The following is a 10,533-nucleotide window of genomic DNA, read 5'->3' on the forward strand; positions in this document are numbered from 1 at the left end:
TGGCCCTGGCATCCTCTGTTTCTTTCTCCCATGCACACTGAAAGATGTTTGAGACTAGGCTGAAGTCCTCAGCACTCTTCTTTCCTACTGTAGATGGGCATGTTTGCTGCACCCATTACCTCTAGCGCTGAAAGAGGACTCGCAGAATCCTTCCAATGCTTTCTTTGCCTCAGTCTTTAATGCCAATGATAGACCTTGGGCTGTCTGGTCCTCTGAGTTGGAGGACCACAGCTGTGGGAACAGTGACTTTCCACGTGGACACTGAAATTGTAAGGGACCAGTTGTACCAGCTGAATGTTCATAAGTCTGTGTGGCCTGATGGGATTCATCCCAGAGTACTGAAGGAGTTAGCAGATGTTACAGCAGGGCCCCTCTCAATCATCTGCCAAAGGTCTTGGGGGTCTGGGGACATCCTCACTGACTGGAAGCTGGCCAATATTATTCAAATGTACAAGAAGGGTGTGAGGGAGGACCCACGAACCTGTTAGTCTAACATCAGTACCTGGAAAAATTAGGGAGAAGATCATACTGGGTGCTATTAAAAGGCATCTAAAGAACAATACAATTATTAGGCACAGTCAAAATGGGACCACAAAGTGAACGTCCTAATTAATTTGATATCCTTCTCTGATAAGTGCACCTGCCTAGTGGATGAGAGGAAGGTGGTGAATGTAGTTTTTCTGGGTTTTAGTATGGCTTTTGATACCATCCTTCAGAGCATCCTTCTGGCCAAGTTGTCCAACTGTGAGATGAGCAAGACATGGTGCACTGGGTGAAGATCTGGCTGAAGGGCAGCGCTCAAAGGGCTGTAGTGAAGGGGGCTACATCTGGCTGGTGACCGGCCACCAGCGCTGTGCCTCAGGGCTCAAGCCTAGGGCCAGTGCTGTTTAGCATTTTTATCAATGATCTGGATGCAGGAGTCGAATGCATTAGTAAGTCCTATGATGATATTAAACTGAGAGGTGCTGTTGACTCTCTTGAGGGACGTGAGGCCTTGCAGAGGGATCTAGATAGATGGGAGCATTGGGTAATCACCAATGGCATGAAATTTGACAAAAGCAAAGGCTGGATTCTGCCCCTGGGATGGAGCAATGCTGGGCACAGGTATGAACTGGGAGAGAAGTGGCTTGACAGCAGCCCTGCAGAAAGGGATGCGGGAGTGCTGACTGGCAGCAGGCTCATAGGAGCCAGCAGTGTGCCCTGCACCAAGAGGGCAAACTGCAGCCCTGGGGCATCAAACCCGGTACGACTAGCCGGGCAAGAGAGGCGACTACCCCGCCTTAGGGTGCGGCCTCACCTTGAGCACTGTGTGCAGGTCTGGGCCCCGCAGTGTGAGAATGATGCTCAGGTACTTGAACGTGTCCAGAGGAGGGCAACAAAGCTGATGAAGGGGCTGGAAGGGGGGTCCTATGAGGAGCAGCTGAGGACTATGGGTTTGTCTAGTTTGGTGAAAAAGAGACTGGGGGGCAACTTCATTGCTCTCTGCAGCTTGCTGGGGAGGGGACGTGGAAAGGGAGGTGCTGATCTCCTCTCTCTGGGATCCAGGGACAGGATGCCTGGGAACGGTTCAGAGCTGTGTTGCGGGGGGTTAGACTGGACATAAGGAAGTGTTTCTTTACAGAAAGGGTGGTCAAGCACTGGAACAGGCTTCCTGAAGAGGTGGTTGATGCCCCAAGCCTGGCAGAGTTTAAGAGGCATTTGGACAATGCCCTTAATGCCTCAATGCTTTAGCTTTGGGTCAGCCCTGAAGCGGTCAGGCAGTTGGACTAGATGATCGTTGTAGGTCCCTTCCAAGTGGAACTATTCTATTGTAATATAGAGTAAGAATAATATTTTCTGGTTTCATTACTGTCAAAGGTGAAAGACTCTTCTTAGCACTTTCCCAGGTCTGTCCCATCCAGTGTCCAGATCTGCGCTCAGAGACAACAAATCCAACATCACTCACCTAAGAAACACTGGGACATACAGTGGCTTTAGCATCCTCTGCCACGGCCACGTGACAGGGTGAACAATACGCAACTTTCAGAACCCTGTAATTCTGAGAAATATTATCCCTCACCTACATTACACACAACTACCGGTCTCTTGTTTTACAATTGATTCTTCATTTCTTAAACAAAGAAGCAAAATACCAGGTTTAAGGGTCATTTACAGAAAACCAACACATCTCACAGCACTTGCTTTGTGCCTGAGTAATTTTGTGCATCACAGGTTTTATGTCTCACTCGCACTGTATCCTGTAGCCTTGGAGGCTGAAGTCCTGAGCCTACTGTGCCGCAAACTCACCATTCATTGTAAAAATACCATCTACAAACTTCACCTTCCCTTCTAAAGTAAACAAGGGAAGAATCACATAAATTTTTTAATGCTGCACTTGAAATCCTCAGAACACGTTATGTGGGATTACAATAACAGAATAAAGTAAGAGATTTCTGCATTTGTGATGGGGAGAAGAAAGAGGAGAATAATGAAAGCAAGGCAAAGAGGTTATTTCTTGTGCCTTTCCCATGGGAGGAAGTAGAGAGCTCTTACAAAGAAAGAACTGAAAGCAGGAGGAGGAAAGAGTTTAAGGAATGATTTAAACAGGCTAAAGGAACCTGAAACTGAGGACAAGAAAGAAAGTAAAATCTTGAACCTTCCCATTTTAAATTAGGAAGCTGGCAAAATGAGAGTGGGAAGAAAGGCAGTGAAGTGGCAGAATTCAGACTGTTTATGGGAGTTTCTTAATACCAGTGCAGGAGGTGAAAGAGATCCCAGGAATGTGTAAGGGGTGAGGACTTCGAGGGCTGAGCTTGTAATGGATGAGAAGGGAAAAATGAATCAAGGGTGGAGGACAACACAGCATGAAGAGAATGAGCCAGTGGAGAAGCGTGAGCGATGACTGTGAGCAAAGAGAAAGAGCCAGAAACTGAAAGAAGGGAGAAAGGCTGGCAGGGTGGACATGGTGACAGCAACACTGGAAATCTGAACACAGCACTGCTGTGAAGAGGAAAAGAGGGAAGGAAGCAGAGTAGAGGAAGAGGCAGAAACAGAAAAGCAGCAGTGCAGCATTCCCCTGCAGCCTCACCTGGTTCAAGCAACAAGATCCATCAGTTTAGACTTTGAGAAATGTCAAATAAGGGCATCGAGGACTCTGAAGGACTCAGGACATAGACAGGGAGGCCATGAAGATGCCAGGGACAGGTGCTTTTTTTACAGAGGGCATTTCAGAAACAGCAGGAGAAGGCAAGGTGATAAAATCAGCAACATGACCTGGTAAGGGAGCAGAAAAGATGGAACGAAATACTAATCAAACTAAGGGGGAGTGAAGGAAGTAGCAGCTCTTGCAATAGGGATGAAGGATTTAGATTTATACTTATAATGGGAAAGCAAAAACAAGGCAGAGAAAGGATCTAGCAAAGGTAGTATGAACCACTAACAGATAAGGGTAACAAGATGGAGAATCATAGAATCATCAAGGTTGGAAAAGCCCTTGAAGCTCCTCCAGTCCAACCATGAACCTCACCCTGACCGTTCCCAACTCCACCAGATCCCTCAGTGCTGGGTCAGCCCAACTCTTCAACCCCTCCAGGGATGGGGACTCCCCCCCTGCCCTGGGCAGCCCATTCCAATGCCCAACAACCCCTTCTGCAAAGAAATACTTCCTAAGAGCCAGTCTAAAATTAGCAGCAGCAAGACAGGAGGAATAAAAAAGTATGAATGGCACATAAACAAGAACCCTCCCTCGAAGCATTTGAAAAATGCTGAGCAGATCATTTTCATAGCAGGACCCCAAAGTGCTGTACTGTACCAGACTACCCTGGAGGAAAAGAGCATGACTGCAAGGCAAGGCCTAAAAATGAAGACAGGAACATCTTCCACATGTTTGCAGCGTTCCCTGCTAAGTTATGAACAACAGGAGCCCAAGCTCTCCAGCAGTCCTTAGGACAGGTTAGAGGGACAAGGCCAGAGGGCCATTCTCCACAGTGCAGTGTCACCTCACGCAGAGTTGAGCGATAGGACGAAGGCAAGAAAACCCTGTTGTGCTTCCCTTCCATTTCTAATCAGCGTTTGCTTTACTCTATTGCTCCAAGTCTGGCAGAGGGAGTCCTCTCCTCTTGGGAAGAGCTCCATTCTGGATCTTACTAAGGATTGGTCTCATCCTCCAGCAAGGACTCCTTGCCCATGGGGTGAGAACACACTCCGTTCCTGCAGCCCTTCTCACTGTGACTGGACCGGGAACGCACTGCTCATCAGCTCCTGCGACTGCAAGCTGCCTGGCTGCTCTGCACTGATGGGAGATAATCAAAACCTTCCCTGGTACTGCTTTCTCCACTCAGAATAGAAAGTGCCTCCCTCTCCATTATGAAACCCTTTCCCAGCCCAGAACAAAGGCTAGAAGTTTCTGGCAAGTACAGATCTTACCACAAGAAAGCAGGGGCCAGCATAATTTATATTGTTTCCTCCCTTGCCATCTATGTGTGGGGCCCCAAAGTGATGACATCGTGGCTCAGATGCTATAAACAAGGCCCAATTCACGGACCAGAGACTCCTTGGAGTCTGGCTACATGTCTGTGTTAGGTTACGAGTTCCTGGGAGCAGAGATAATCGCAGGATGAAGCTGACAGAAGGGCAAGTTGCAGAACTGGAGGTTAGGACACTGGAGAGCTACTTTCCCTTTGCTAGTCCTGTTCATCTGAGCCTCCTAGAAAGAAACTGGTGAATGTGATTCTGGTTTTAACATCATGTGGATGAAGAATTCTAATTTGGGGAAAGCAGCACTATGTCTGCTGGCAAACATGGCAATATAATACTGCTGATCCTTGAAACAGCAGGAAATTGGTAAGAAATAATGTCACTTGCCAGAGGAACACAGAAAGCATCACGTACCTGGGACCCTGACAAAATGTACTCACAGTCCAAATACAGATTGGACTTCATTGTCGGGAAGTCCTGTTGTAGTTCCATACTGCTTAGTTTTACAACTGTTTTAAAATGAAAGAGACTCTGTGTCTTCAATCTCTGAATATAGGGGAGACCTCAACCCAGAACTTCCAACTCGTAACCAGAATGGGTTTGAAATGCTGATCCCAGAACACTGACATTATGCCAGTAATTATCATACTAATGAAATATGCATATGGAATACCAACCCTTCTTTGCAGTTGGACTAGATGATTGTTGGTAGGTCCCTTCCAACTCTCCTCTCCTCTCCTCTCCTCTCCTCTCCTCTCCTCTCCTCTCCTCTCCTCTCCTCTCCTCTCCTCTCCTCTCCTCTCCTCTCCTCTCCTCTATTGTCCTTTTTATATGTTCTTCAAAATAGCTTTTGGTCTAGCTATTTCATCAAACTGAGAACTCATATTCTATTGGTCATCTAATGCAATCAATAAATCCTTTAATTCCCGCTTTCCAGGACACAGCCACAATCTGTAACCATGAATAGCTTTGTGGGACTCTCCTAGAAACAATCCTGCTGGCTGACAATCATCCAATGTAAAATACAGCAACAGAGTTTAAATCAAAAGTTGATGAATTACTGCTCAGTGTTTAATCAGCTCTTCATGCACTACTAATAAATGTTTTGCAGAAATCCCTTATCTATCTCTGATGTGCCAAAATTCTTTTTTTTTTCCTCATGCTTCCTCCCTTGGAGGTATGAAATTTGGTCTTATCCCCATTTTACAGATAGGGAATTGAGACAGAGGTTTAGGAGGAAACAATGTAAGAGCCAGATTTTTGAAAGCTTTCAAGTCACCAAAGAAACTAAGAGACAGCCAGTGTATCATTTTTGCATTTGGAGAGAAGAACAAGGCATTTATCTCTAAAATACAAAGGGAGCTCTGAGAGGCTTGAGTTTGCTGATTAAAGCAGCTGGAGGAGCAGCACCCCCATACAACAGGCCCCTAGACACAGGCAGAAAGGCTCCTTTAGAAACTTCCCTCAGTGGAAGTTAAAGGCTCCTATCTTGCTCACATCTCTTTGAAAAAAATCCACACTGGACAATAACTCAAACTGGAGTTTGACCTGTTCAGAGAGCAAAAGCAAATTGAGATGGTGCGATAAGGTCTCTGAATAGCACGGACCTGAGTGTAACCCAGCATAAAGTGCCATCAGAAGTGTCACAGGTGCTTTACCCCAATCCGTGTTTATTCACCAAATGTAGAGAATCACTGAATGTAAATGCAACAGATACATCTGGTAATGTGTTACTTCAAATGGAGAAAGCAGCAGGTAGTACAGGAACTCTGTGGTGGGTAAAGAGATGAAGAGTGCCTCCCACCAAGCAGAGGAAAGGCAGAGTGGGGGTCAGTATCACTCGATGTGAAGCGTATGAGCATCCTCCTGCAAGGAGACAACTTCAAGACATTTTTTTGAAAGTCCTGGTAGTTTTTCCGAAAGAGTTGATCATAGCAGTGCCTAAGGTCAAGCTCTTGTCCTTCAACATGCAATAGACAACATCATTTAATGAAGTTTTGAGTTATTAACAAGGAGATTTTAAAAGACCGCAATATTATGTGGGGATAAAACAGGAAAGCAAACCTGCTGGGATATCAACAAATGTCCACTGGTGGTATTCCAAACAGACATATCATTATCTTGCTCAGAAATGTATGGTGGTTGTATCATTAGCGGCAATCATCACTCCTTCTTACAATGTGTGGTCAACCCTTCCACTATGTTGCCCGGGGCTGTTACTGTATTAAGTGTCCAACAATTTCACAAGACATGTCATTTTCATCCTATAAATATCCGTGCACCGGTAATTCCCCAGGATCCTTTGGTCCAAGATCCCTGCAAAACAAAAACAAAAGAAAAACAAAACCCTACCTCAACATTTTGTCCTCACATCTCCCCAGCTGGTTGTTTTCACCCTCCTTGTTGATTCACAAATCTAGGTCCATTATAGTACCGGTGCAAATGTGATCCCTCCAGGCCAGCACTTCAGCCATATCCTCACCCCAGTTCCCCCTTCTTTACTGCACAGTCTCTACAAGGCAATAAACCAAACTATTTCTTTTATCTTTTAAAAGTCCTCACAACTGTTTCCTGCACTTCCTAACTTCTGTGGCAAGACACAGGATGATTGTTTCTTCTCTCCATTTCCAACATCACTGCCATTAGTATCTAAGGATATCTTCTAAACTTCCTTTCCGTCACTCTTTTTGAAGAAGATATTCCACTGGATGGCACAGAATGAGAAAATCACAGTATCTTCCTTGACAGTGATGGATTTTTTTGAAGATGTTTACATTCTTAACAACGACTAGGGAAGGTGGTTCCTGTGATTGTGTTCAAGGCCAGGTTGAACGGGGCTTTAAGCAAGATGATCTAGTGAAAGATATCCTTGCTCATGGCAGGGGCTGTGGACTAGATGATCTTTAAAGGTCTCCTCCAACCCAAACCATTGTGACACTGTGATTGTTATCTTGTTCTGTTAAACACAGGCTCTTTGATGACACAGTTGTATTTTGCGAAGTATTTAGGTTGTACACTCAAGACTTCCGTGTGCATGTAAGACTTACAAGTTATGTTCTTTATCTCTACATTTTGCTGCACAGGCCTTATCCTGAGGAGGCCTTGCCCTGTCACTGAGGCCTCTCCGTGGTATCACATTACAATAAAATGATTGAGATCTGAGACTCATACCATATGTTCTCCTGGATACAATTCTTACCACACTGTCCTAGACTGGCAGATAAATCCAGCCCTCTACTCTTGCAGTGAGTGGGAGCAACAGGGCAATATCAGTAGCATTAGAACCAAATATTCTGGGTAGCAATATTTTTAAGGCACAGTCCTATTGCTCAGCACAACACAGATCTGTAACCTTCTCATCATTCCTAGAACTGTTTCCCAGGAGCCAGCTGATACAGAGACCGTGCTGCAACTGATAACCTTCAGCATGCATCCAAGTGGTTAAGAAAGCAGAACAGGTACAGGAAAATGCCTGTAGTAGATCAGAAGCACAGATTTTGTGTTGCTGAGTCAGCCCATAGAAAGACCCAAACTTCTTTGGCCCACCTTGAATTGAAGCCAGAGTCCTGATACTGTGGGTACAGAGCACCCTTCTGCAGGAATAGTACCTCCCAGTTTCTCTCTTCTCTGGTGCAGTGGTGCTGGTGTCTCACCTTCCATGTGGGCAGCCTGGCTGTGCTTCTCTCTCTGGAGCACTCCCTGTTATTCATTTGGGGTTCTCTGACGTCAGCTCTGAGGTCAGGCAGGCAGGGCCACGCCTGTCCCTTGCCCGCTCCCAAACACAAAAGACTATAGATAGCTGCTGCAGCAAATGCTTTTCATTACGTCTCCCCTCTCCTCAGACCGCCCGCCCAGTTGGGGGTGGGAGCAGCATGGGGCCCCTAGATGCCTGTGCTGCTCTACTGTGTGTTTTCTGTTATTTGGGGTGAGATGTGCATTCCTCACAAGCTTTGAATGTCGTGCAGAGCCCCAGGGGAATCCTCGGAGGAGTGGGAGGGGAAGGTTGCCTGTGCACACCAGGGAAGAGGCACCCCCTCCCCACGCCAGCCCTGAAGATGTCCAAAGCGGGGGACGTGCCAGGTCTATGACAGCACACACACAGCATCCATCCCCCTCAGAAACTACTGAAAAGCTTTCTACCTCCCACCAGCAGAGCTTGCTTAGCTAGCCTTAGTCTGCCAAAGCACAGACCAAGAGGTGATAAATCTGTCTGCTTGTACACTTGGAGTCAGTGCCAGAAAGGTAAAGGAACAATTTCAGTTTAAAACTGTGAATCAAGACTAAATGGATATAAATTGGCCATTAATACATGTGACAAGAAATCTGGAGGAGATTTCTAGCGATTACAGCAATCAGGCTCCAAAACATCCTTCCAAACTAAGAAGGATATAGAAGCAAAAATCCCATCTGCTTCTAAACTAGAGCCTGATAGAATAGTGATTACAGGTTTTTGAATCTGTGACAGCTAGGGAGTGGACACGCAGACCCCAGAACGGCTGCACACCACCTTCTCACCCCTTACCAAGGAAATGTGACACAGAGACTCCCCTCCCGGAGCACACATGCAGTGCCAAGGGCAGGAAACGAACCTCCCAGCCCCACCCCTGAAAGCCTGTCTGTGTTCTTGTGCTAAACCCAGGTCATGTTTCAGTGTCTTCCCACAGAGTTTGCACAGAAGATTGTTACGCATATAGAAACACAGGACCAGAAAGGACTTCTCGGGACAGCTGGATGCACTGAGTTCAGTGGCCACTCCGCGACTTGCCGCCATGTCTTTTGCTCCATCATCATTCTCAGGACACTGGTATAATTGGAAACCCTGCAGGATCTGAAGGGCCAGCAGGATGGGCTGGCATTCCCTGTCCGTCTGAACCTGACACTAAACCAAAACATCATTTCCACATCCCAGAGATGTGACAAGATCAACAAAATGATGAACAGCTAGGAAAAGGGAACCTGGAGGAAAAGGAAGCCTTGATCTCTGCAGAGACCGGGCACACATCTCGAATACAAACAGGAGCACAGGAGCTACCACAGCATGCTGTATCCTGCGCCAGAGCTGCAGCAGCTGGGGCTGCTACGTCAGCTATGCTGGGAATCACCTAAAAGGCAACACTAATAAAATACACCTCACAGAAAAATTTTCACGTGGCTGTCGATAAAATGCTACCACCAGGCTCAGGATTGAGCTTTACGGGTCCCAGTTAGCAATATGCATACTGACTATTCTCGGTAAAAGTGACATTCTGAGATTGTAACTTATTTAATGCACAATATACTGGTTTGCGGAGTGCGAGATGTGTTGAGACACCGACCATGACAGTCAGTGTAGTACTCGTGACACCTTACACAGCTCAGCTACCACAGCCCCTCTGCAGCCCCTGGGACAAATCCTGACGAGAAACAACAGGGAACAGCCACCTCCTCCACCACAGCGCCCCGCGGCCCGGCCTGTTTCTCCTCAGCTCGGGAGACCCCCGGAGCCGTGACCCGGAACACGCGGCCACCGGGGCTGGCTTCGCTCTCACCTGCAGCGCAGGAACCGAGCACGGGCAGAACCGCTGTGGGCCCCGCTGCAGAGCCCCGCACCCTGCCCCGGGCAGCCCCGCACCCTCCGGGCAGCCCCGCACCCTGCCCCGGGCAGCCCCGCACCCTCCAGGCATCCCCGCACCCTGCCCCGGGCAACCCCGCACCCTCCTCCGGGCAGCCCCGCACCCTCCTCCGGGCAGCCCCGCACCCCGCTCCTGACGCGCCGCTTCTCCTCCCGCCCCGCCGCTCACCGCGCAGAGGCTGCCTGTTGCCATGGCGACGTGCTCCTGGCCCTCCCTCGCTACCGGGCCCGGGCCCGGCACTGCGCTCGCGGGGCAGCGCTGGGACTGGGGCGGCCGGCCTGGGACCCCGGGGGCCGGGACGCCAGGGGCGGCCGGGCCGGGGTCCGCGCGGGGGCAGCCAGGCCGGGCCAGGCCGGTGGTCCGGGGGCGGGCGGGGCCGTCGGGGGGCGGGCCCGGGCCCGCCCGGGGGCGCGCTCCACTGGCAGCTCCCCGCCCCTGACGCTCCCCGGCCGGGCGCGTGGCGTCA

The 10,533-nt window shown here is 48.6% G+C and overlaps 1 long non-coding RNA gene across 1 annotated transcript; it reads right to left on the reverse strand.

Annotated features, from left to right (window-relative positions):
* Nucleotides 1–6,105: 6,105 nt before the first annotated feature.
* On the reverse strand, nucleotides 6,106–10,459 carry LOC141939964 (uncharacterized). The gene is made up of 2 exons (XR_012627811.1): nucleotides 10,236–10,459; nucleotides 6,106–6,771 (listed from the first exon to the last, which is right to left on the reverse strand). It is a non-coding gene; the product is annotated as an uncharacterized LOC141939964 (long non-coding RNA).
* Nucleotides 10,460–10,533: the final 74 nt, after the last annotated feature.

Source organism: Strix uralensis, chromosome 2 (genome assembly GCF_047716275.1).
Source record: "Strix uralensis isolate ZFMK-TIS-50842 chromosome 2, bStrUra1, whole genome shotgun sequence".
NCBI classification, from domain to species: Eukaryota; Metazoa; Chordata; class Aves; order Strigiformes; family Strigidae; genus Strix; species Strix uralensis.